The sequence below is a fragment of the Diadema antillarum genome, unplaced genomic scaffold (genome assembly GCF_040938485.1).
Source record: "Diadema antillarum isolate AM-2024a unplaced genomic scaffold, OU_Dant_1.0 scf00000133, whole genome shotgun sequence".
Taxonomy (NCBI): domain Eukaryota; kingdom Metazoa; phylum Echinodermata; class Echinoidea; order Diadematoida; family Diadematidae; genus Diadema; species Diadema antillarum.
The window spans coordinates 702,354-724,596 of NW_027271022.1; the positions used below are offsets into that span (position 1 = coordinate 702,354).

At 37.1% G+C, this 22,243-nt stretch overlaps 2 long non-coding RNA genes across 2 annotated transcripts; both read right to left on the bottom strand.

The window, feature by feature from the left end:
- Nucleotides 1–9,543: 9,543 nt before the first annotated feature.
- LOC139720761 (uncharacterized) lies at nucleotides 9,544–14,538 on the bottom strand. Its single transcript, XR_011710182.1, has 3 exons — nucleotides 14,432–14,538; nucleotides 11,240–11,437; nucleotides 9,544–9,674 (listed from the first exon to the last, which is right to left on the bottom strand). It is a non-coding gene; the product is annotated as an uncharacterized lncRNA (long non-coding RNA).
- A 39-nt stretch (nucleotides 14,539–14,577) lies between these two features.
- On the bottom strand, nucleotides 14,578–20,858 carry LOC139720762 (uncharacterized). The gene is made up of 5 exons (XR_011710183.1): nucleotides 20,575–20,858; nucleotides 19,600–19,921; nucleotides 17,514–17,738; nucleotides 15,102–15,179; nucleotides 14,578–14,719 (listed from the first exon to the last, which is right to left on the bottom strand). It is a non-coding gene; the product is annotated as an uncharacterized lncRNA (long non-coding RNA).
- Between the last annotated feature and the right edge of the window lie 1,385 nt (nucleotides 20,859–22,243).

Consider the following 22,243-nt stretch of genomic DNA (forward strand, 5'->3'; position numbering starts at 1 on the left):
ATTCCGTCATTCATGTTGCAAATGTCCTTTTGTTCTCTTGTATCTCTTTCTCCATCAAACAAAAACAAAGTGGGGAAACTAAAAAGGGAAAAATAAGAATTTTCTGAACTCAAACTTTAAATGATAAAGAGAGTAAGCCGGAAAGGTGATTAAAGTGGGCACAATTTCTCCATTTCATTTCTTTAATTTCTTTTTGATTTCCCTTTTGATTTAAGAATGATTGAATTTATGAAACAAATTCAAGAACCAAATATTGTTTTCAAGTTTCTTAATTTCAAATAACATTTCAAATTCTACATTTTCTTTGTTATCATTGCTTCTTCTCTAATATAATAGGAATTTGGATTTTCGTCCCTTTTTTGTCTTTGTTTACCTTTGGTGGCTATAAATACATTATACAGATCGTCAGTTGGTTTTTTGCAAGTTAATTTTTTTTTAAACCGTGTCAAATTTGGCTCTTGTTCGCATTTGTTAACGAAGAGCAAATGCGCATAAAATGACAACCTGTCCATTCTTGCAATTTTTTACTTTTAGTGCCTTGAAAGAGAAAAAAGTATGTGTACCCTCATGTGTAAATTTTCCCCTGTTATTGACCCAGAAGGCTAACAGCCAATTAAAGGTATTGTTTACCATTTGCAGCAGAGATGGTTGCGTTTTCATATCTGATGCATATGTGTAGGTCAGTTGTATCACAAAACATCCTACCATATGAATTTTTCAATCAAGCCTAAAATATAAGGAGATATCATTATTTCTCTCAACAGATCGTAACTGTGGATGGTGTATTCTAAAAATGTGTCCATATAACTATTGTTCACATTTTTGATATATGCAACCATGCTTTTCATTGATTATACTGGCTAAATTTTTACAATGTTGTTTCTAATAATAACATTTTAGAACTATTTTGAAGCACTAAAGCTAGGCTTTTGTTTCATTTTCAAATGCTAAATAGTGTCTTTAAAACGCCTTTAACATTTCATTCAAAATATTAATATTAGTCAAATAATCTATACGAAATAAGAACTTGTAAAGTGTGTTAACTATCTTTTATTTTTATTTTTTTTTGCTTACTGTATATACATGTACGTTGCCGATTTTCTTTAGATAATTCAGCAGTGGATTTATCCTACATCAACTAATTCCAGTTTAATAATTAGTCTGAATATCACATTCAAAAATAATCCATTTGGTGATTGGGTCACAGACTTAACTGTGCCACATAATGTAGAATACGGAAAGTCATATACACTTTATGCAGTTATAAAACTTGTATCCTTGTCTCTCTTTTAATACGCTGCATTATATTCTTCAATGAAATTGCAAAAAAAGAACAAATAACAACAAAACAAGAACGAACAAACTGCCCCAGTCAAACGTCCTACACGTAAAGATCGACGGGAGTTACAAACCTGTTTGAGGATGACTTAGTACCGATACTACATAATCTGATATTTTGATAACCAACACCATAAGCATCAACAAAGTTGGCAAAGTTTCGTTGATGGTACGTGTATCAAATTCAAATGGGCAGGATCACCAATCACATTGTCAAACCTCCAGTGGTCATTAAACGAATCACATCCAACAATAGGAAAATCACCTTCCAATACTTCGATACTGAAATTACATGTTCGACACTTATTTGTTATATTTCGTTACAGACTACAATGAAATGATTGAACATACCATCAATCTTTACAAATTGCATGTTATGTATAGTCTTCTTATCTAGCGACGGTGATATCTAAATTAGAAATTGATAACTTTTGAACTATTAGCCGATTTTCCTCAAATTTCACTGATGTGTGCTATTTATGATTATTGCCACGTTGACTTAGTTTTAATATGGTGAAAAGGTCCTTTAATACACTGTACCAAAGGAGTCTCTGTTTCCTATTCAAATATAGAGATGCAGTGACGTGATGCTCCGTTTTCTATAGAGATATTCCAGGTCTACATTCAGTTGCTACTTTCTCCCTCCTTCTATCCGTTCCTCTCTAATCACGTTATAAGATAGTTACAGACTCAGCGATGATATCAACGAGGCATTTGAGTGACGTCTTCCGAATTCTGTACGTGATGTCACACGCAGTTATAGAATAACTATGCATGCATTTATGAACACATAATTTTCTGTACAATGATTTCATTTCAACGTTTATTGTTATTGTGCCTCGCTCTCTCTTTCTCTCCCTCTCTTGCTCATGTTAGTCAGTTTAGGATTCTTTCATTGATTCAACGATAGTCTTAAACAAGGCATTGCTACTCATTTTATAAAAAAAAATGTGCTTGCTAATGATCACACGCATGAACCAAGTGGCAGCAGAAAGTTGCGCTGAAGGCCTTTTGTTCTTTCTTTCTTTCTTTTTTTTGCTTGTGAGCTGATAAGCCCGGAAGGAGTACCAGAAATAAACTGCCCCGTCCCCTTTTTTCCCCCAAAACGTGGCACCGGCCTAGTTTGGGACCAATCCCTCTTGAATTGAACCTCCTCTCTGTAATGCTTGCTCACACTCGTGTACAGTCCTCCTTTTCTATCCATCTGTGAATAGACTTCAACATGTTGGTCTTCTGTGGTGCTTTGGACAAATTATACTTGTAGATGCACCCTTATATCTTTACTCATACTAGGTGTTTCAAAAAAACATTTCCCACTTTTGGTTCTTAATAATTCATAAACTATATATCAAATAATACTGTCAATGATATGAGTGATAGCTGAATACTGTACAATTTGGTTGAAGGTGGTTTAAATAATGAAATTATGAAAGCATAAATCAGTTTCATGAAATCCATGATTAATTTCACAGTCAGGTTCCAGATTCTGCTCTATTTTCAACCCTCTGTACAAAATTTCACTTTGCACAGGGGTCAATGGGTGTGTATAGGAGTGTGTGGTTAACACCCTGACAATGGTCCTGAACAATGGCCAGGGTTTGAATGCTTCATTATTCATTCATGAGAAATTCCACTGTCACAACTAGTCTTTATTCAGCCTCTGGCAGTATCTGTGTAAAGTCAAACACCTTGCGATACTGCCTTTGAGTCGCGACAGTCCTCTCCCTACTTTTGAAGAACGAAATTACAATGAATACCGTCTGTTCTATCTTAAACATGGTGACAGGAAGCAAAGAAAACCAATTAGAGTATATACTTGTGTATATGGAGCCTTAAACAAATCTACTGTGAAACAAATCGCCCCAATGATAAATGCTGCTGAACTCTTTACCAAAAGTGATCTCTTTTTATCGAAAAAGCAAAAATTTGTCAGACTATTTAATTAGTAGACAGTTGTATAAAAATGAGGAACTTTAGATCATCTATGCTTAATTATATCCCAAATTTAGTGACATGTGAAGCAAAATTTGAAAATGATTGCCAGCTAGAATGAAATGTGGTGTTTGCAAACACATGGAAACATGTGCTTACTTTTTCCATGTGCATGCATTTTACCCTTTACCGTGCATGAATTCAGACTAGCAGTGCCCAGGGCAATCAACATGAATTATTGATTAAGCATTCATGTGCCAGGGAGCGCGAGACTGACGCCTAGTCAACAAGTGGTTCAGGCATGTCCATTGTTCAGGGCCATTGTCAGCACACACTCACATACACATCATTGGTTCCTGTGCAAGGTTCAATTTTTGTACAGAGGGTTAAAATTTGACCAAAATCTGAAACCTTACTTCAAAATCAATCTCAGATTTTATGAAACTGATTTATGCTTTCACATTCAAATTACCTTCAAAAAAAATTGTACACTATTCAGCTATTACTCATATTAATGACAGTTTTATCGGATGAACAGTTTTAGAATTATTAATGATCAAAAGTGGGAAATGTTTTTTGAAACACCTAATATTAGTATACCATCCTCATATATATATCCTCATTAAAAAAAGAAAAAAATCTCTTTCTCTTATCCACCCTTTCACAGAGTTCCACAGGCACAGATTTTGCCTAAAAATTCACCTTCTGTGTTAACTCTTTACCCTTCAATTAAACTGTTTCCCATCAACATGATCAAAGATGCTTATCCACTTTGGCATACAGCTCCTCATGTCTCAATGCTGGCGTATCACCAACCTCCTTACGGAAAATCATTCCTTTATCCACCTGTGCATAGAGTTCAACAGAGGCAGTTTCGATGCCATCTTTTCCTTTTGTGATGTCTTGATGCCCGTTATTGTAACTTATCCCCTGTGAACATCCATCTCCCTGCTTATTCACGTTGGCATACAGTTCATCGCCACTACATACTGACAAAAAACTATCCTGTTCGGGGAAATTTCTCCCTCTCCTATCATCCATATTAACATAGAGTTCTAGAGGTGTTGTCTCGACGCCACTTTCGTCTTGTGTGATCTCTTTTAGCCTGCCAATGGAATCATGTACCTTTGAGGGTCCATCTCTACGCTTGTCTACTTTGGCGTACAGTTCCTCGATGTTCTGTGCTGAAACAGAGCTATTCTCACGTGAAGAACTTCCTCTTCTCTTATCCACCTTGGCATAGAGCTCAGAGAGTTCTTCGGCGTAATCTTTATCTTTTGTTGTGACTTGGTGTCTGTCAATGAAAACGGATCCCACTGGAAGCCCAACCGTTGCATCGATGTCGTCGTATTCATTGTCTTTGTTAGAATAATCCCAGTCAATAGTTTCCACAGATCGTCCACCAGAAGGGAAATTCTTTGCCCTTTCTTCATCTGCTGCGTAAGCCTGCCGGATACAGCTGCTGGGCTCTGCGTGTTTGCCCATACGACCGATTGCATGACCCCTCGCAAATTCAAGCGAGTTGTACTCTGTTTCATCAAACAGACGAACTTGCGGCATCTTAGTTTCCTCGCCAGTTGTGACACTGCCGATGCCCGTTGAAACGAACTTGTCACTTTCATATTCTTTAACATTTCTCGATGGCTTCTGATGTGATTTTCCCCCAAAACACTTAACACCAACTGGTTGCTCACAGGTGGACGACCAATGCTTCCCATGGTCTTCTTCCGAAACGACTCCTTCCGAGATCCTCTGCATGTTGTCAACATTTCTGCGTACGTATTCAGCATTTTGGTAAATATTATCTTGATCATAAGCAGAGTCTTCAATCCTTGTAGGGGCAGGGTGTCCGCCAGGAAACATAGCATGGTCAACGGAAGGCCTCAAGGTACAGAGTGGGAAAGCAGCATCCGCAGCTTGATTATCAGGAACTGTCTGTTGGTTTGAAGGTTGCAGGCCACTTATGTCACCGTCGTTCCGAGTTGGAGATGGCGACGGTTTAAATCTGCAATGAGCAGGAAGACACAGCCCTTCAGCTCCACATAATTCCCATTTCAGTGAACTAAAAATCCATATAAGTTTCAAAGGCCTAATTAATTCTATAAATATAACTGCGTAATTTCACCCAGACTAAAAATAAGATTTCTTAATGAAGTAAATTTTGCAAAAATGTGTACATGAATTATAACAAAATAAAAAAAGAAAAGAATCACACGCTGTGAATGCTTTTTCCCTTTAGATTTCCGAGATAGTCTCGAAAAGATAATGCAGAATATCGAAGAAATAAACGTTTCTTGTTTAATAACCAAATGTTTTTGCTTTTTTTTTTGGGGGGGGGGGTGGTAGGTGGGAGGGCAAAAGCGAATGGAAAATGAATGGAATGAGGCGCCACCTCTTTCAGGAACAAGAAATTGTTTGTTATCCGAACAACAATACGAAAACATGAATGACTTTATATATGTCATATATTTGAAGGGTCCCAATTACACTTATAACGCTTCAGAAAATGTAGTTCCATGGTGGCAATTTTTGGTCAATGCTCTTTAAGAACCACTTAATTAGGAAACGGGAAGTGACATAAACGAAATTCGAGGTTTCAGCAAAGACTCACCTTTTTCTTTGATATAAGCACCAAGCCCTGGAGATGAGGGCAAGAAGTGTGAAGACAGTCACATATGAAAACGTCAGCACAATCAGAAGAGGAAATTTGCCTAAAGCGGATAGGAAATGATAACAATTGACAATATGATGACAATGATGACAATGATATTCAGTAGAGCCTAGGGTAAAACGATAGACAAATTGAAAATTTAAGATTCCATTAAGTGATCCAATTCCATAATCCTTAGTTTTGTGTAGCAAAGAGTAAAGACATTAATGTATTTTCTTTTTGTTGGTGTGTATGTGTCAAACTTGTGTTATGCACAAATGCGTCTAGATGGTTTCTTCATGAGGTTGCTCACTATGACTCTGTACATCAGCCTGTACATAATAAGGATCATTTCTTCAGAACTTCACGGGATTTGCCATAAGTAAGCTCCAAAGCAGCACCTTATCAGGCTTGCTGGGGATGTTCAAGGACACCTTGAGTTACACTGCACTCGGTTTTGCTCTGGGAGCCACTTAATGGGAGAGCGCGGCAAACTTACACCAGGGGCAATACTTCCGACACGCAGGACATTGCTAACATAAGGGCAGAGAGGGCTGAGGGACGTCGATTGTCCATGGATCTCGGGAATACTTACTAAGTACTAAGTAATACGCCCATGTAATGAACACACCAATATATACCACAGAAAAAAATCGTATATTTCCCTGGAATTTAGCTCCAGATATTTGTAGTAAACCCAACGGATGAGCTTCTGTGACCTAGTTGTGGACTTCTATTACCCTAAGTGCAGCAGTGGCTCCATTTGGAATTCAACACTATCGTCATTCCAGGTTATTCATGAAGGGAATACCGCGGACGTATATTGTAGCATTATACTGTATTATTAAACGGAGAGTACTTATAGCTGTTGGTATTGAGGCTGCCTGTTTAGAGGAAGTTCTGACTACTTCCCAGTGATTTTTTTTTTAAAACTCCCCAGTAATTTGAGAGAAGAAACTTTCATGCTGTCGTTGGGATAGATTATTGCTTTTCAGTGCTACGTTGAAGTACAAATACTGTCCTTGAGACAAATAAACGCCGGCGTAAATTCTGTACAATTCAGTGCACAATGGAAATCCGACGAGTTCCTTTGATGTTACAATATGATCAAAGATGTTAAATTGAGGATTTACCATTGACCGCTTGGCACGATGGGGTTGATGCGTTCCAAACTGGTGGCTGTGGCATTTGACCATCGTTAGATGACGTCATACAAAACAACGTTGCACTACCATTAATGGTGTAACCTTCATCACAGTTCAGGGTAACTATGGAGCCAAGCCGAGTGATGTTTGAATCCCATTTTCCGTGCGAAACGTTACCGGGTTGACCACATGTCATCTTGTTACCTGGAAGAGACAGAACGGAAGTAGATGGTGTTATCATTAGACAGGACGGTCAGCCGTTTGAGACACAAGAGTAGGGCCTACACTGTACGTGTCCACGTGGATTAACTTGAATACTTACTGTAGTAAGGATAACAACAATTTGTTTGCGCATTTCCTTTCCTTTTTTTTGGGGGGGGGGTCTTTTTAAAGGGATTTTGCCTACTATTGTTGGTCTAGCAATTAGTTATTACTCACTTTAAAGAAGAGACAACAAGCTCTGTCTTATATCAGTCTGGTTAATTGTCCACAGATTTTGATTTTGTATGTGTCAAGACATACAGTTTTTGTAGTTGTATTCATAGTATTTTCCTTGATTACAAATTTGTACTGATTTTGTGTTCTCAGGACGAAACTTACATTACTTATCATATCAAGCTCGAAATTTTCATGCGCTCTATACAATATTCCTACAACTATCCTTACTTTATAGGGAGTCACATCGTGGATAGAATGAAGGATGATCGTAATTTGAAATTTGTATCAATACCAAGAATGGCATTACAATATCATCGTGGTTGTAGTAAAACATTTACGAGCACATGTTGCCACTATCTGTTTTTTTTTTAACAAACGTGAATGTATTTGTAAGCAATGTTTGTCGATATTTCTATCTTTCTGTCCACATCTGGCTGCATAAACACACTAGGCCACTTTGTAAACATGAGTTCAATATAGATATACCTTTGCTACGTAGATAGGAACAACAAGAGAAGTATTCTCTCCCTTGCATTGTATAGTTGGCGCTTTTTAGTCCATGATTTCTATAAATGTCTTGAATTTAGTCCCCTCCTAATCTTTTCTTCGTTATGATACAGTGCTCGATTCAATTCACTTGGCAACAATGTCCTTTCATAGGCAATGGCGTTCATCATCATTGCCATGACCTTTGGGTAAAATGTAAAGCCGTCGGTCATTTCATTGCCGGCTGATATGATAATTTCAATATTTTCTTAGTGGCAAGGTAATATCGTTATATTTGCTATAAAAAACGACAGTAACAACAACAACAACAACAACAAAATATCTATGGAAAGACACCTTCTTATCACGAAAAGTGCTAATGAGATTGAGCATTTACGTTTAACCGGTAGGCAAGATGGAGCTGAAGCGTTCCAAACTGGTGGTCGTGTTATATCTGATGTCGTCACACAGAGCAACGTCGCACTACTATTGGGGGCGTATTCTTTATCACAAGTCAGTGTTACCGTCGATCCAAGCTTCATGGTACTGAAATTCCATACACCGTGCGTTACATTACCAGGGTAACTACATTTCGGCTCGTTAACTAGAAAAGACGGAATGATTACAAAGGATATTAATATCAAATCGAGATAGGATGGCCTACAAGATAATAATAGAAATAATAGTAATAACAAATAAATACTTGTAATGCTTTTTTTGGGGAGGGGGGAGGGAGGGGGAATACCCTGTATCCCCAAAATGTCGCATGTTTAGGAGAGAAAAAAAAATGGCAACCAATGCAGAGTAATAAAAGGATTTACTTCCTTTTGCGTGAAGCGGTGACTCCATTTTCGCTGGTAAGACAGCTAATCTAAATCGCGATAGGACATCTCTTAACTACCAGTAATTACCTGACAAAAGATAAAAGAAAGTGATTTTACTACGTCTTGTCACCCTAACGACAATATAGACCGGTGAACAACCTGCAGTGACTGACTTGTGCAAAGTTCGAGTTGGTAGGCCTACTTCAAATAAGCCCTCTTTTAAAACTATATTTTTATTAGACTGTGAATGTTATGTTGCTGTGTGTCTCCTATTTTGTTCCGTCTTGTCTTAAATTATACTTGTGCTAAGCATACGCAAATAAGTATTTCGTTAGATTTTTCTTGAGTGGTTCGCAATCTAAAAGCTTGTTTTTTTAGTGGACCTCTCAGTTCTTTTTTTTTCAACTGAAACATAACCTTGTATTATTTTGCGTATACATGCATATATATGTAACTTTATCATTTGATATCATTTGCAAGTTCTATGTATACGATTGTGATATGATTCCTAATTTATACTGTGTTGTGTTCTGTTGGAAAAAAGGAGAAGAATGAAATAAAATGAAATGAAATGAAATGAAAAGTTTCACAGAACATCGCAATGTGTGCATCATACAATATGTAATTAAAAGAAGCGGCAAATACCCTGAGATTTGGTCGGGCCAGCAACGCAAGTTGGAACTGGTGCATTCCATGCAGGTAGATTGGCGTCAGGAGATCTCACACATTGCAATGTGGCACTGCCCTTGATGACGTAACTATCAACGCAACTGAGAGTTACTGAAGATCCCAGTGACGTCACGGTCGAGTTCCATTCTCCGTTAGATACGTTACCAGGCTGATCACAAAACATCGAAGAGGCTGTGAAATGGGAAGTGATGTAGATGAGAGAAAGCAACTGCGTTACATAAGAAATTTAACTGAATTAACTAAATAAGACCATTCACAAAGAGTATGAGGCAGCGATATTCTTTTTCTTTTGTCCACACAAAAATCATTAAAAGCAATACCTCTTCGATTGATCAGATAGGATGGCACCAATAAATGCGAGAGACATCTTCGTCGATTTAAAGAGATAAAAGGAGATTAGTAAACTAGTGTGAAAATTCTGACCGCTAGAAGTTAGGTTGCTATGAGGTAAACTGCTCTATTATCCCATGCTTTTTATGGACAGTAACATAAGTGTTTTCTGAGCATCACCATATCGCTGCGTGTCTGTCCGTCTTTTATTTCTTTATTATAGTATCAGATGTCATCGATTGTTCCGAGACAACCGAAGTGTGCGAAAAGTCACGTAGTGATTTTATGGTTTAGATGACATAACTTTCGGTTCTAAAATTGTTCTGCGGCAAGAACTACTCTATTGCATGGAGTCTTTTTCACTCTTACGTCAGCTTTTCTCCTCGAGTTACGCATGACAGTTGTTTGATATAAAGGGAATTAAGTTCCTCGAGCATAATGTATGTATGGATTCAAAGAAATAAGAATATCAATACACTCATTGAAGGACTGAAGGTTGGAAGAAAATCTATAAAGATTTCCTTAAAAGCCTTGAATATCCACAGATTTTGTTTTGTCCCATTTATTTGACAATAGCAACACAGTATCATGTCTATGTGTGCGTGAAATGTGAATACATCACTGTAATCTATAATCATATGTACACCTGTACGTATTTACTGTGAGTTTGATCTGGCAAGCCTGGTATCGGAAGGTTTCTATCACCCTCTTTTTCCTGCTCTTTCTGTCTCTCCTATCATCCCCCTAACCCGCGAGCATCATGTTGGACCCCTTTCTTTTATTGCATTAACGTATTGTATTATCGGTTGCCAAAGGGTCAAGCTTATAGCTTATTATTGGCGACCGTTCTGTATGGTAATTCGTAACACATGTATTGTAATGTTGTCTTAAATGCATTTGTAATCAAAATTGTTGAAATTGTTGAAACTAGCTATAATGAGTTTCATATTTGTATATCATTATGTTTGATTATGTTGAAAAAAATGTAAATGTTGCAATACGGAGAATGAATAAACCAAATCCCATGTGCTTCCTGGTCTAAATAGAATCTCTACAATAATGTGTGGTATTGTCTATGAGAGCGATTTCAAATATCCTCAACATCTTTATATTAAATATATGCCTCAAGCTGGACGGTGCTAATAACAGATGACAATGTATATTATCACGATGCCTTTTGATGATCCGGGTATCACAGTCTTTGTGGTGTCCTAAAATGTCATTTATATACAAATTATGTATGCATATTTTATAGAATAGGCTTCCAATATAGACAAAAACATGGTTGCGAAAACTTCTCCATGAGACTAAAGTGAAATTGCGACCTTTTTAAAAATCAATAAAGGATTTAGATCCAGGAGAACGTAAGCGTTTAGGGGAAGAGTACTCTGAAACTGAGATCTTACAGCAAGATGGCACCGACGAGTTCCAAACTGGGAAGTACGTCGACCGGCCAGGCAGCGCCACGCACTGGAGTGTGGCGCCACCTTTCATAACGTAACCTTCCTCACAGGTGAGAGTTACCATGGAACCAAACCACGTGACGTTGGAATCCCATTTTCCATTTGGGACAATGTCAAGTTTGTCGCAAAAACCATAGGAAACTAAAAAGATTGGAAGTAAAAAAAAGAGTCAATTTTACTTGCGCTCATAAGACGTTACACAGCCACACGTCACACGTCACACATACCCACAAGCAGAAACACACACACACATGCACACACACACATACGTACGTGCAGACACACAATGGACATCGATGTCCGCAGACTCTAGTTTTCATCGATGATGACTGCGATGATGACATCTGAATTTCAAGAAAAGTTATCACATTATTTTGTTTCAGTCACAGGCATATCTTCACAATCATACGTGTTCCTCGCAGTGATATATTAAAATCATTGGTTAAGATTGCCTGGTGACGTGAGTAATGAGCTGAATACCAGATCTATGAAACAAAGTCGTTAATGACCTTAAGATATAGTGTTAAAAGATGATGGCATTAGCAATTAGATTCCACACCATGTACATCTTGATTATCGAATATAGACCAAATAAAAAAAAATGGTAGAGGATTCATGTCAACCGTACGTAATTAGAAATTAAAGAAATGTTAATGTTTCATACGTTTAACGGTAAAATTTGAAGAGGCACTGAACTTCTGATAGCCGGAGTTGAATAAATACTGCATCCAACAAATGTTTGCGTATTCTTGACCGGAAAGGTGTCTTCTATACATTTTTTTCCCTGAGTCAAAAAAATTATCCTGTAAGCCCTGGTCACAACTCGCCGTGCGTGCTTTTCGCCCGTACGTTCTTGGCGGAGGCCACGGCGTTCACGTTTTTTCTAAAAACGTGGGGAGGAAGTGACTAGCGTAGGGAGGAAGTACGTCAACGCACGACACTCGCACGGTTGCGCAGGATGTAAGTACGTGGCCCGCGCGCCACGCCTGGCAATGAGGGGTTACGTGCATCGTACGTTGTGCACGTGGTAAGTGAGTTGTACGTGCTTACAACTTACAATCTGCGTGAGATTGCTACGTTCTCTTGCGGAGGCTGTAATTACACGTGCTGCTCACGTAAGGTATCCCTACTCTGTCGCATGTTGTAAGTGCGTGCAAGTGCGATGATTTTTTTTCTTCCCGTCAGATGCTACTAGGGGTAAGCCTAATTATAGGACCACCTTCCAAGGTTCTTCAAATGTATAATCATACTTCTTCTCCATGGATGTATATGGTAGTTTAACCTTCTGTGTGTCATATTCATTTCATGTCTATAGGTTTTTATATATTCTGTTGAAAGAAATGAGATTGAAATAAATAAACTAAGTGAAATATGTGAAATGTGTGCATATTTGACTCATTGACAGAGAAAGGGTTAATAGGCTATCAGGTATAGGACCATAGAGCTGTACAGCTCTATGTATAGGACCTAGGTTACATCACGTATAAAATGACATTGTATACCTGATGTAGGCTTATATGCTAATGTCAATATCAGGTATACAATGACATTGTATAACATTATTTGGATTAAAACATCCTAACACATTGGCACTTGAGGTAAGATGCGTATAATTTGCTGTTATTAAGTCTGCCATCTTTATACCCAGTTTCAGAGGTGGTGGCATTTCAGACATGGAGGCATTTTTTAGCTAGATTTATCAGCATATCAATAAAACAATGAATGTAGGCCTATGAGTTTGCAGTTTCATCTGAGACTAAAGGTGTCACGTTTGCAATTAAGGCCCTAAAAAGGTAATACTGTCATAGAAAATTCTTCCTTGCTTAATTTCAAAATATACACATTCTCAATTTCAGAGAATGGTACTGACTTTATCACTGTTCTGCATATACAATGATGATCAATGCCTTTAAACACGCTTGTGCAGATCTTAAATGTAACATTTTTTTTAAACTCCAAAAATCCTGTCACTTCATGCATTGACCATTCAGAGCTCAAGATTTCTATATGTTTTGCTTCTTCAAGAAGTTTTTTACTTTGTCTTATGTGCCACAAAATATGGTACAAGTGTATACAAGTGTGTGTATATACATATATATAAATATATTACTAATCGCCTACCAGGCAGAAGGGTCCTATAACATAATAATTTCGATTTGTGACACAATTCGAAAGAGTTTTGAAAGCCCTTTCAAGTGATATAACAATCATTTTACTGTGTATGCGATTTTTTCGATCCTATAATCCTTACAGGGAATTTCTGCCCGGTAGGTGAAATAGAACAGTATGAATATATGATTGCCATCATCATGACATCTTGGAGACGAAAATGATGATACTCGTCTGTCGGCTCGGTTCGTGTACCTTGCAGAGATCACTGCGCACAACTTACGTTTTAAGTGCGGAGCAGGTGCTTATTCGGCAAGTTCGGTACAGTCTGCGTGCTCTATTGAACAGTTGAACTCAGGGAAGTGTCGAATAAGCACGGGCTGCGCACTTATTACGTGCTCAACACGTACGTGCTACGTGTGCCGTCAGCCGAACAAGTGACGGTGGGAAAATTTAAAAAAACGCACGGAGTCAGTGCGTTGTACGCACGTTCGCTGTAGAGTGCACGTACGTTGCCCGCACTTAGGGTGAATCCGTAGCCCGAACGCAGCGAAAGTTCCTCGGGTCCTAAAAGTGCTACGGCGTGTCTGCGTGCTCGAAAATTCGTGCGGAGGCGGTACTTACTACGTACGGATCCCCAAATTTTGCCCACGTTTTTGTAAGTAGACAGCACGCACTTGCAAGTACGGCGAGTTGTGACCACGGCTTCAGAGTTTGAAGAGATTTTAAAAGTTGATGAATCACGGAGTTAGGCATGAAATCGTCTTTGGTTTCAGCGACGGGTTGTGAAAACTACACGTGTAAGCCAAATTTTCTGATGAAATGCAAGACAAACTGTTAACATTTTGGTGGAATTGATTTGATTGTTATGATTGACTAGAAGAATTATTAATTGACTTTGAAGTATATGTTCTCAGGTTGCTTTATAGCTTCCCCACAAGTTAACCGCAAACAATGTAGCTTAAGTGATTCATTCAGAAACGTACATACGTAGTTATTATCCTTGCATTTTTCCGCAACACTCACCATTAAATGCACTATTCAAATCATTACTGTTCTTAGGTTCAGTGATGCTTGAACATGACCATTCGTGACGATAAGATTCAGAAGAGGATATAACAGCAAATATCTCTGATGGAACGCACACACATACGCCTCGATGGATAACTGCGATAACATCAGCGACCTCTCCTTGTTGTCGGCATGTGGAGACGCATTCTTTTTCGGTCTCCACGGTTCGATTTGGCAAACCCCAAAGAAGACTGTAGTTTTGCAAGGCGGGTGATTTCACGTAGCATCCAAGAAAACCTGGTTCTGCGATAAGAAATAGATAAATACTCCATGATACACCCCCTGAATATGAATCATGCTTTCGCCATGCTGATGAATGACTATGACTATATGACGCTATTATTTCCTCCATCAGATTGTTTATTCAAACTGGCCTTTTCACTGCATTCATTCGAGAGCCTAAACATGCTAACCAGCACACATACGTACCAGTGTAATCTCTTAAACAATCTTTTTGATTTCATTACTGACACCGATCTTATGAAGACTGGTGTATGATTTGCATTGTGTCCACAAACATCAACTGATTTTCATGTGAAAATGTTCCTAGTTCTACGAGAAAGTTAATGGTCTCTTAATTCATCTTCCCAAAAGGCAGCATGGGTACGACCACTTGTTTCCTTACCTTGGCACTTTAGCTTTACTGTTGTACCAGAATTACATTCGGCATTTGTCCAAGAACAGCTCATCATACTTCGCGAATCTGTGATACGAAAATTCAAATGCATCTCGATGAATTTTATCAATCATCAAGAATGAACATTATACTAGATATTGAATTGATTAAGCTCAAACTGCTTTTCCCAGGGTAACAATGGGCAATACTCTTCCCGACTTTCATGATATGTGAAGTGCATTACGATAGCATCAGCAGAAGCACCGTATTAGGAAGTCTAAACATCCTAGAATGCAATTATTGTACAGTTGATATTCCGGTGTCAAAAACAGAAAAATTTGACTTTTTATGATATTGATGTGACATCTATCAATTTTCAAAATCAGTATTGAACAATTAAAAGAAAATCCAAATTAGCGAGATTAATAGACTGTGCTGGAACAGGGACCATTTTCTTTCCAAAGATACTATGGCTCCTGAATAGATGTGACGTGCTGCTGAAAATATTTTTAAACGAGACAGCCCATTTACAAAGCAGTTTATAGATATCTTACTATAATGCCGCGATTTGAATGGACGTAAATCAGACCATGTCAGTACATTGTCACTTTCGAAAAACTGATTACAAGAGGCATTTGAAATGTGTTATGTAGACTATGAGAGGTGTTTTTTTTTAAATCTAGTTACAGTTGTTCAAACATATCATTCTTTATAGTTTTGCATTGCTATTCTTATTTCCTTAATTCTGATTTATGGCAAAACTATGAAATGTATCTCGGCAAAATGTTATGCCACATTCGTGTAATATCATGATGATCAACTGATAATGTACTCACAAAGTTTAGTATCGAAAATTAGTCTTGAAACAGGAAAGAAAATTGAGAGGACTCAGGAATCAATACGAAGTCATTTTTATTTATAAACATTAAATGCCCACCATACAATTTGTATCTGTTTACAAAGTAACAAGAGAAGTTTTGTCATCGAAACTGCGAGAACATTAAAAAAAAAATTATATCACTAGTCTATTGGAGAGTTTGTAGACTTAGATAGCCTGTCATTTTAGTGGACATAAATAGACTTCCTATACATCATAAACTTAGATTTTAGTTTGATTTCAACAATAAGCGTAAAAAAGCCTCCTCATTTATTATTTACGCTGGAATGTTGAGGTGAATTCAAAGTTGAATAAGGAAAAAAAATCCCAAATAGTGAGATGACTATAATAAAGTCATCTCACTATTTTGGGATTTTTTCCTTATTCAACTTTAAATTTACCTCATTACATTACATTACATAATATTACGTATTTACATAAGGAATAAAGAAATCAGGTTCCATTATATATTGATTTCAATAGATGTCTTTTTACTTTTATATGACCTCGTGTTTTTCATCATTTTTTTCATTCCATTTTATACTTCTACCTCAAGAAACGCAAAAAAGCCTCCCATCAATGCCTTGCATCGATTTACTGAATAAAAACATTATCTGTGACATTTTCTTTCGTAATGTATAGGCCTACTGCCTGGTGAGAGAAACAAGGTGATGACCTATATGTGTTGCTTTTCCCTTCAATCACTTTCAGGCCTCGCATATTCCAGCGTACATGGCAAGGGAAAATAAAAGTCTCTCCAGCGTGCAATCAGCTATATTTCTTTTTTCGTATACAATTTTAGAAAGGACGATACATTTTGCCAGATGTTGTGTGTATGCGTGTCCGATATCGCTAGTTATCAGAGTGGAACAATGAACATACATGATGCAAATAAAGATTTTCCGTACGTGGATGTAAAACAGGCAACATTCATCATTAGCTCACCAATTGCATATTTTTTAACTTCATTTAGATTGTATGACACGTGCATGACTGTAGTCACTAATCCATGTTATATAGTTTGATGCGTGCACGACAGATTTTTAGAGCTATGGGCGGGATAGGGAACTATATGATTATATACGGCAATTTCTGCCAGTAAGAACGCACTATACAATATATCTGTTTTTGTCATGTTATTGTTGAATTACTATTGATAACGGGAAGTCGCAAAATTATGGCTTGTTTGTTTGTTTTTTCTGTTTTAAAATGAACATGAATATTATCTTCTACTTTTATTTTGATAGTTTTTTATGGGTACAGAAACAGGATATCCTTTCCGAATCTATGAATAGTGAAATTGAATTGGTGATAACCAAATAATTATGTTCAAGGCATTATTTGCTGTTGTCGATTGAAGCATAATAGTACAAAAGAAACAGAAACAAACGCCAAATGTTTTCTCTAAATTTACAAAGAAGCGGTGATTATAAGTTTAGGATAAGGTATTAAAGGGTATTCTCTCTTTTTTTAAAACGAAACAATATTCATATTTTGCATTGCACTCAGTTAAAACTACAGGTACTGTAAAATGGGTCACTTACATGGCGAACAATCTTCGACCTTGATCCAGTTTGTTGCATTAAGATGAGAAGGTACAACTGAGGCAGAAAAGGTATGAAATGCTGGGAATCCGAGCTCTCCACAGATGGAATGTGCCATGCGGTCAGTGAAGCCGTCTCTGCAAACAAAGTTGTCCGTAGCTGATCTCAAAACTACAAAACCGCCGAGAGGAGATTGTCCCCCAATCAGTTTCATGGCCGGTTCACCTTGTTTTGAAATAAACATAATATAGAATAGAATTTGATTTTAACATAGGAAGCTGAGTCTAACATAGACTCATGGACAAATTCAGTGTAAGGCAATAGCATCCAATATAATTTCTATGTTCTAGATATGTTCATGAAGAAAAGAAAGATACATAAGTACACTCCTTTTAAACGATGGAACTCATTTCTCTTATCCGTAAGAAGGGTACTGTTTGCAAACAGCTTTTTCAACAGCCATTCGGCCTTAACTTTGGAATTTCTCTGAAGCATCATGTTTTAACTAAAAAAAAAAAATCACGTTCTATTCCGCGTATTCAGAAAGTCTGCTAATGGTTGCGTATTCACATGTGTAATGCATGCTACTTTTTTATGTATCTTCCATTCTACGGCCCCTTTGCATTATCCTATTCATGGCTTTTTATAGTGGTGTTTTTATTTCGTATCTTGTGCTGAAATCGTTACACATTTAATTTGAATTCGTGACTATTTGTTTCATCGATTACTTCTTTGTGTTACATTTGAAATAAAAAACAAAACAAAATGGAAATATGTTCAAATCATACAGCAATTAAATTCACTGCTCGATTTTACAGCCTGACTACATAAATCCCTAACAAAACACTAAATGTTAATAAGTGCATGGTAATAAAACATATATATTCGCATAGATTTGTTACTCATGAAATTGGTCTTTAATCATTTCGTTTTCTCCTTATAATTTTTCTCCTTTTCTGATGTCCAAAGAAGTTTTAGAGCTACTTATCTACACTTAATTGAATTGCTATAACCATGGGGTATTCCCTTCGTGACTGATCTTAGCAGAAATAGAATTCACATAGAGCTCCAAACTGTTGTTTAAATAATGACTTGGAAACACTCATGATTTACACACTGTAAATGCTGTAAGCACTGAAAACAAAAACGCTTTAAATCAACCTTTTTTAACAATAAAAGCCAAAAATCCTCACACAATTACTTCTGAAACCTCACCATTGCTTTGTGAATATTCAATCACAACATTCAGTCATACATTATGCCAAGTCCTATACAATGTACTGTCCATGCATGTATAAGGTACATGTCATAAATTTGGACTCCCACGAGTTATGCAACCCACTAGTCATAATAGCCTAAGAGTCATACAGCTTACGAGTCATAACAACTCACGAGTTAGACGCTAAGTGCACAAGGCCCGTGAGCTCGACATCAATGAAAATAGGCCCACGAGCTATACGGTCCACCATCTCGACAAATGAGGCCCATGAGCTCGACACGACCACATTCCAGCACTGGCCTTTATGTACGCAATGTCGGTCTCGTTATATCATAGACCTGTTTGCCTAATGTTGACCTCGTTGGCACTATAGAATGTCTGACTCACGGACCTTTTTTTTCGACGTCGAGCTTGTGGGATGAACTATAAATAGCTATCCTTCCCTTAAGTAAGAAGATATTAGCGACATTTGCTCATGAATGCATCTAACGGTCACCATAATAATCCGCGTAATTCACCTGAAGTCTGCACACTTTGCACATGTATTTGACTTGTTAGTATTATACTGAAGTCAAATTACTTCTGACATAAACATAAAACCAGAGCAATCACAAACCTAATCAGTATGACATAATTCATCATTATTTCTGCAATGACATGTCAATATACCTGCAACAGGTTAGGCTATCGATCAAATGACTATACGTGGCCTCGGTTAAGATTGATTTGAATTGAATTGAATTGAATTGAATTGAAAAGATAGTAATTGTTTATGGCAGTAAGTCGTAAACGGCATGCATATCCATTCACATTATGAAAACCAATATGTCATAGTGTCAATTACTTTAAGAACTAAAATCAAAATACCTTTTAAACATGAGGCGGTGACGTTGACTCGCACTGGATATATGTACCTTGAGATTGTTTTTATATAGTTGAAGTCTCAGCTTGTGTCCAAATGAGAAGATGGGCGGAGATTTTTCATTATTTGTAAGCAGAATCACACTTTTGGTGCTTGCTATTTCATCCTCTGCGGATAATTTCACAAAATGATTGTTTAACGATTGCAGCAATAGAACAATCCTCTGGCCCTCGTATGCTCGTATTTCCCACGTGTTAGCAGCGGAACTGTTCTGTTCGTCTACTCTCAACTCGGTGGTTACATACATCGAACAGTTGATGGTAAGACCTAAAATCAGAAAAGCAGAAACACAACACAAGTAAATTTAAAATAAAACAAAACAATAACATGATTCATCATGACTTTTAAAGTAACCCATCAGTAGACGATAGACGTACTGTACAGAAAGTGGTTGATACAGAATACAATTTTTTGTACACATTGTATGTAACTTCAACACAGTCCTTGGTATTAAAGTGACAATAATTGTGTAAACTCTTGCCTAATATATTTTAGACTAAGTAGATTTCAATGGGTCCATAATTATGATAGTATCCGTTGGGATTCCTCCATCTTAAATCTTTTTTCCAAGTGAACTCATGAAACACGAATGAAATAAAGATGGCTATTTTCAATATTCCAATAGTTAGAACTATTGACTTTTAATTTGAACGACGAACTTATCCGTCATTTTATAATCAGATTATCAGAAAACTCTGGTATTTTTTGAAGTTCATTCAATTGAATCAATGATGAATTCTCTGAACTACGGTTGGACTTCGAAGTCTGTACAGAGACACAGTTATTCGAAAATTCTCCCCCTGCCTTCCGGGCTAACAGGTACAATTTTTTTTTTCTTCTAGTAGGAATTGTTAGACATCTTAGAAGAAAATAGGGGGAAGATTTTGTTTGAACAAGGAATGACACTTAAGACTACTTACCTATGAGTTCCGATAAGCGTAAAGGAGGAAAAGACAACATGATTATCACCAATATCCACTTGTTTAGAGTGACAGTCATGACTTTGGTCTTCATCTCTAGTTGAAGTATATAAAATACCGCGGAATGGCTAAAAGATCTCTCAGAGAAACATGTGTTGCACCAATATTAGTGACAAACAAAATGGCGTCAGTAAATGCAGCGCCCAAGTGAAGCTTACGCACCTCAGACAAATCAGAGTGACAGAATCTCTCACAAGCTTCCTTCCCTTCGCGTGATAGATTAATAATAATAATAATAAAACATAACAGCCCCTGGATTGTCACGTATCACGCGATATGAGACAATGGCCAACTATCTCTCTCTCCCTGGCGTGTCCGATGCGAGATGAAAGCGAAAATTAACTCCGTGCTCAAGTGGTATATATACACAATAGAAAGTGAACATTAATGGGGAAGTTATAGAACCAAGAATGACGTTGCTTTACAAGTCTCCCATTAGGTTGCACGTAAAATCTTGAATGGACGGCACTCTTACATTATCGACTTCTTTTCACTTGTCAAGGTAGTCACCATATTGATAAAAACGTGATACGATATCATATTTAAGCAAGGAATAATGGATGAGTGGAAAGAAGATGACAGCAAAATCACAATTAGTTTCAATTGATGTGATTGTCAGAGTCCTCACTGTAATATGTAAAATTTGAAGGTTTGTTTTTTCACTTCTCATTTGCCCATTGCTGGCTTTGTGATTTTTTTTTTTAATGAGAGAAAATCGCAGGTTAATTCAAAAGAATAGAAAAATATCACTATTGTACAGTGACAAGTTTTAGCAACTGTGAGATTCAGTGGGATCTTTCTGTCGTGGTAAAAGAGATATACAGTCTTGTAATAATTCATTACACAACCATACTTACAATGTACATTATCTGTTATCTGCAGAGTTGATACTTTTCATAATGGGGCTCTTTGATTGCAGAAATTGAAACTCCAGGGATCTACTGAGACGAATAGCTAATATTCCAGGTGAAAACACAAGCAGGAAATAAAAAAAAGAGAAAAGAAAAGAAAAAGATTTTGAGCTCAATGGTCGCCGTTTAGTCAAGGGTTCAGGAAACTAAACTTTCTACCTCTTAAGCGCTGCATTGACAATACGTCTCATGAAAACCACGTACACGAAACCCATTATAATGCAATTAAGAATCGTGAGAAACGATATGTGACATAGGTAGGCATTAAAAAACAATTAAGACAATTCTCAATGGAGAAAACTGCCCCTTTTGTCCTGGAAAAAAAATCCTTTCCAAACGGTAAAAGTGCAGACAGTGGAATTGACACTCAATGCTCCGGGTAAAGCTAGATTTATTGATATTCGTCTTGATAGTTGATCTGACAGAAATCTCTCGTCACTTTGTGTGTGAAATTGGGCAACTCGGTGGAAATTGGTGTGATTGTAGTCAAGTGGTTTAAGAACTTTTACCAGGAGAATGTCCTATTAGGTCTGTTGAATTGTTAGTAAGATTATAACTTTAAGATTAAATGCACTTGAATTGAAAATAGTTCTGTGATCATTTTGATGGAAAAAAATCACCATGTATATATATGTATTATATATATATATATATATATATATATCCGTTTGGTATATATCCGTCGGGAATATGTACAT